Below are 6,000 nucleotides of genomic sequence, written 5' to 3'. Positions count from 1 at the left end.
CTTAAAATCCATACCAAACTCTTATCTGAGCATATGGCCTGGCAGGCCAGTAAAGAGGAGGAGGCAAGCAAGCTCCTCCCCTCTTGAAGCATACCAGGCCCCTCACGACCCGCACAAACATGAAAAAAAACACGTGAACATGACAGATATCATCGAGAGATGTTGCTCTGAGACCGCTTTCCATGACTTCATAGGGAGATTGCTCACCATCATCATGGGTCACCACGCTCCCATGTTTACTTGCTGGCAAGTGCCTGTCATTCCGCGAGTATTTGGCTAGTATGGATTCAGGAATGGAAGGGGCTGGTAAGTGTGACATATTGGGCACACATCCAGCACCTCCTGTGCTCAGGGACCCAGATCAGAAGAAGGCCAATTGAATAAAATGATAAATGTTCATCCAACACTGATCAAAGGTTGTGGGGCTCTGAAACGCATCAACTTGACCAAGAGTTTATCTCCCTTCCGGATGGGACTTGCATGTGTCTCCTAACCCTCTGTTTGGTTTTGGATGTTATTTGCCTTTTTTACTGCTACTCTTGTGAGTATAATTTATCAATAAATTTATGAATTACTGAATTAATGCGCAAGGTTGATGCGCTTTGTTTTTTGTTCTCTACTAAAGTGTGGCATATGTACATGACCCTTCCCCCATTCTGCATCCTGAAGGATCCTATTGTGTGCTTGCAGCTGCCAGTAGGAAGGAGAGGAGGGAAGCCGGCACCACTGCAGGGGTAGGGGGCACACAGGGGGGGCCTGGACAGCAGAGGGAATTGTATGGTGCACAGGGAGGGTGATTGGTGTGGCGGGGGGGGGAATTACTGGAACACCCCCCTGTATGGCTTTTTCTGCAGCAGCTGAAAACCAGCGGGAGGAAGAGGAGAAGCCAGCTTTCAACTGCTGCAGAGAAAGCCATACAGGGGGTCGGTTCCAGTAATTTCCCTCTCTGTGCCGATCACCCTCCCCGCCTACATCTGATTCACCCAGCTGCCTGGGCCCTATACAGGGGGATTGGTAACACCCTCCTATCTACAGCCCTGATACACAGTACACAGAGCAAACTAAATGTTCTTCAATTTACATCAACAGTAAAGGGCGACCTTACTCTTCCTAGCAAGTTTACAGACTTTTTCTCAGCCCCTCCTTCTCCAAAATGATTGTAATTTTTTTGGGGGGAGGTATAAACACAGGGACCCCCTCCCTGCATGTCATTATTTCTGGCCTAGTTCTTAAAGACCGATGCTACCGTTGTTCACATCCTAGGTGGCCCAGGGTAACCTACAGCTCATGACTCAAAAGAAACAGCCCCCTGGAGATATCAGGACAAGAAGATGGGATGTTTACTGTGGTGAAGAGACAGATCCCTAAGGAACACCCTGGATTGCCAGATTTGTGAGTATACTTTTGGGGAATAACCCGGCTACACAGGTAAGGGGGGGGGGGATGATAAGCTCTTCCTTAAAAGACATCGTAGACTTACTGCTGGCTTGGCTTCCCATCTACTTACTGTAGTTACCGTCTCATCTGATTTACATAAGAATACATTGTTCCTCTAAACTACAATCTGGGCTCTCCAGTCTTCTGGAGCTTCAACAATAACATGAAAATAATCAGCCGGTGCTTACCATCCATAATGGCTTCCCAACCGCTGTACCCTCCCGCTTCGGCTTACCTGTGTGCACCTCTCCGACTGCCACGTTTGCTGATCATTAAAGGGTTTTTCTTCTTTAAACTTTCTTCTGATCTGCAAGAATAACAATCGTGAATGGCGAAATGTGGAAAAACCAGTCCCCAGCCTGATATTTCCCCTAGCTGCTGCAGGGCACGTCACATCTTTACCTCTCTTCAGTCCACCAACATTTTCAAAGAAAAAGAACCTTTTTCTTCGATCAGATCGATATATATTGTCCAAAGGATGCAGATCACTTCATACCCGGCTGTGATGAGCATGTTATATAGAAATACAGACAGACTTGTATTCAATGTGATATATTTTAATGTAGATATAAACTCAACTGATAAAATCTCTAACTTGTTAATTTTATTCCAAATATAGTTTCCAAATGTTTCAACTGTGCATCTCACATTAAAATAATTCCTGGTGATCCTGCCATGAATGTCCTTGTCTAGCTATTTCCTGTAATAGTGTGACACAGCTCTGTTACTGTCTCCCAATTGCTCTCTTGTGTTGTCACCCTGTCACATGGGCCCCTGGTGGAGAATACAAACACCCGTCTTGACATACATTGAGAGAATGAAAAGGAAATATAATATATATCTACAGGTCAGAATCAGACACCAGTAACCATAGCAGTTGAGAGATTCCCAGTGACCAGCAGGATAAATATATGAGCAGATCATCCTGGCAGATGACACGGGCTTACCTGAGGTGTGAGGTCAAAGCACTAGCCACAATTCACCAGAGCTCCTGATGGTGGGGATGGGTTTTGCTACATATTAGTATCAGGTTTTATTCTTCAGGATCGCCCCACCAGGAGGTGAGCAAGCCAGGATCCAAATGCAGATGTAGCAGTTAGGGATCACAGAAGCGTAGAAAGAAAACAAGCCAAAGGTCAGTAACAAGTGGCTGAAGGTTAAGATTAGACAGAAGTGTAGACGAGGATCAAGTCAAGGTCAGTAAAAATGATTGGAGGTTGGGATTAAGCAAAAGCGAAGTCAAGGAACCAGCGAAATATCATTAACAAGTGGTAGCAAAGATATGGATGGCAGAAGGAGTAAAAGGAGCAAGATATTGGCTGGAGTTATCTCAATAATCTGGCAAACAGGAAGTGCAAAGGCATGTCTTAAATAGGAGGTTCACAGGAGGAGCAAGGAGTTCAAGATTCACAAAAAACAATAAGCGCAATATCCAAGGTTTATTAAAAATGATTAAAAAGCGATAACATACAAACATGGAAGCCTATAAAGCCATTGAGATGACCCAACGTGGTAGCAGAGTTCCCAACTGGTTTTGAAGTTAGCCTGCTGATGTGTTTCGGGGACGTGTCCCCTTCCTCAGAGCTCTGAGCTCTGCTAACATGTTGGGTCATCTCAGTGGCTTTATAGGCCTTTATGCTTCCATGTTTGTGAGTATGTTATCGCTTTTTTATGTTTTTAAATAAACCTTGGATAATGCGCTTGGTGTTTGAGCTCACTGTGTGCTTCTTTTTCTAGTTTGCGGTTTGATCCCCCAGTCTCAGGAGGGCTGCACCACCAAGACCTGTTCCAAGGCTAGTTGCACTTCTGAATCTCTCACCCATTGTCTGCTTTCCGGTGTCGATCCCTTTGGAGCGCTGGAGAGATGGTTATTTTGTGTCACAAGAAACAATGTTCAAGGGCAAGATTATCTTAAGATTCAAGCAAGATGTTGTCCAGCATCCCAGGTGGCTGAACAAGGGGAGCTACTGCCAGATGCAGCAAAGCTTGAGGGGTCAGATCCTGGCCCTGACATCTAACGAGTAAACAACAATAGAACGTGCTTATATGCTAATGTTAAGGTTCTTTGCAAAAAAAAGTGTTTGTTTGCTAGAATGTCTTTGCAGTGAGATGTTATCAGAACATTTTGTTGTTCCCCATTCTTGGAACGTCCTGTTTTTCTAAAATTGTAGATATAGTTATACTCCATATATTCTATAGCGAGGCATGTCAGCGTGTGGGTTAGACATTTGCAGTTTATTTCATTACGAATTGAAATTTGTTCAACATTTTTGTAATTCGGCGATTTGAATGTATCGGCATTTCCAAATCACAATAGTAACACATTTCAATGAATCTGAAATAAATAATATTTTGAATTAAATTGAACGGATATAAGAAACAAATCCGAATATACAAAACAAATTCTGAAAACAAATCATTTGAACATAACGAATATGACAAAACAAAATGATTAACTTACTGTAATGAACGAATCTGAAGCAAAAAACTATTTTTTAGCTCTGTGGGGGTCGCAGTCCCACTGATAAGGTGTTCCAAAATAACAGAAATGAACATCTCTTCAAATTGTTGATATGGTGGAAATTTCTCAGTGAATGAGTTTGTGCTTTGGGGGTCCTACATGATAACAGTCCAGGATTAAAGCTTAAAAGCCTCCCCTTAAATCCTTGGTATACTTACTATATCCAGAACCGCCATGTGCATGAATCTCTCTGCTTTCTAAACTTTCCTTTTACTTTTTAACTTTTCTCTTCTAAATGTACTTTCAAAACTTTTCACCGTGAGCAGAGGTTGATGATTTACTTATTAGTTGGTGGAGAATGCGGGTCTGTCCACAACCTCAGCTGACATGTCAAATTTGTCACTGCCATGGCAAAGTAAGAAACAAACAACTGGGAGAAAATCATAAAGTCCATACATTTCTCTGCTCATTTCTGAGCAAAATGGCAATAATGGTCACAAGTGTAGCATGTATGTGTCAGGGCTCCGGGTATGACCAGAGGTATGTGAACTGACGCAGGGAAACGCAGGCTTCAGATATGTTATAAACAATATAATTTATTAATACCAACAATACAAACGCAGTGCAATACTAAAACATAACACAGTGCAAACGAACCAAACCAAACCACCCACAGATAACAATACATACAATGCAAGCGTCGTCAGGCAGGCCGGGTCAATAACAATCGGGCAGGTAGGAACAGGAGGAGCAGGCAGAGAGTAGTCAGGTCACGAGCCGGGTACAGCAACTAACGGGCAGGTAGGTACAGGGGGTCAGGCAGAGAATGGTCGGGGTCACAAGCCAGGGATCAAACAGGAGAAGTCAGCAGAGGTCAGGATCAGGCAGGGTCAGCAACGAGTCAGTCAGGCAGGAACAGGAAGATACAGGGGCCCATAGAAAAACACACACCAAGGCACAGACTGCAGGTCTGGCCATTCCTTAAATACACCTCCGTAATCAGCTTCAGGTGTTTGGCTGACTACAGGGTTGAGTCTCTGATTGCTGAGAGCACCCGCTGGCCAGCCCTGGTACTGCAGCCCACAAGGCAGGTGAGTCCCACCATTACTGGCAAGTCCATTCCTGACAGTACCCCCCCCCTCAAGGAGCGGCCTCAGGACTCTCCAAACAGTCCTAGCTGGGCAAAATGTTCCACCGCCCTGGTCTGGTAACTGGCGGGATATCAAAGACTGGCACATCGGGCTGGACTCCGGGCAGCGGCACATCGGGCTGGACTCCGGGCAGCGGCACATCGGCCTGGACTCGGGGCAGCGGCACATCGGCCTGGACTCCGGGCAGCGGCACATCGGCCTGGACTCCGGGCAGCGTTACATCAGGCTGGACTCCGGGCAGCGGCACATCAGGCTGGACTCCGGGCAGCGGCACATCGGGCTGGACTCCGGGCAGCGGCACATCGGGCTGGACTCCGGGCAGCGTTACATCAGGCTGGACTCCGGGCAGCGGCACATCAGGCTGGACTCCGGGCAGCGGCACATCGGGCTGGACTCCGGGCAGAGGCACAGGGCCCCCAGGAGGAGTGGCAGGCACAGGGCCCCCAGGAGGAGCGGCAGGCACAGGGTCCCCAGGGGGGGCGACAGGCACAGGGCCCCCAGGCGGGGCGGCAGGCACAGGGCCCCCAGGCGGAGCGGCAGGCACAGGGCCCCCAGGAGGAGCGGCAGGCACAGGGCCCCCAGGAGGAGCGGCGGGCGCAGGGCCCCCAGGAGGAGCGGCGGGCACAGGGCCCCCAGGCGGAGCGGCAGGCGCCGGGCCCCCAGGCGGAGCGGCGGGCGCCGGATCATCAGGCACGACAGCGGGCATCAGGTCACCAGGCATCAGGTCATTTGGCTCGCCAGCGGGCACCGCGTCATCTGGCAAGGCAGTGGGCACCGAGTCACCAGGCACGACAGTGCGTTCCGAGTAAACTGGCATGACCACGGGCACTGGGTCAGAGATTGGATCGTCTGGCTCGACAGCGGGCATCGGGTCACCAGGCATCAGGTCATTTGGCTCGACAGCGGGCACCGCGTCATCTGGCAAGGCAGTGGGCACCGAGTCACCAGGCA

The 6,000-nt window shown here is 48.3% G+C and overlaps 2 protein-coding genes across 2 annotated transcripts in view; both read right to left on the bottom strand.

Annotated features, from left to right (window-relative positions):
- LOC149437876 (uncharacterized) overlaps positions 1 to 1,738 on the bottom strand; it is an 11,338-nt gene extending 9,600 nt beyond the window's left edge. Inside the window, exon 1 of the mRNA XM_089660529.1 lies at positions 1,673 to 1,738. The gene's annotated coding sequence lies outside the window, so the exon portion shown is untranslated. The remainder of the gene's footprint in view (positions 1 to 1,672) is intronic.
- Positions 1 to 6,000, bottom strand: part of LOC149437875 (uncharacterized) — a 150,634-nt gene that overhangs the window by 91,507 nt on the left and 53,127 nt on the right. The window lies entirely within an intron of this gene.

Source organism: Staurois parvus, unplaced genomic scaffold (genome assembly GCF_062004578.1).
Source record: "Staurois parvus isolate SC_StPar_1 unplaced genomic scaffold, SC_StPar_1.0 ptg001252l, whole genome shotgun sequence".
Classification (NCBI taxonomy): domain Eukaryota; kingdom Metazoa; phylum Chordata; class Amphibia; order Anura; family Ranidae; genus Staurois; species Staurois parvus.
The sequence above is the reverse complement of the archived record's forward strand: the minus strand, read 5'-3'. Positions and strand labels throughout refer to the sequence as shown.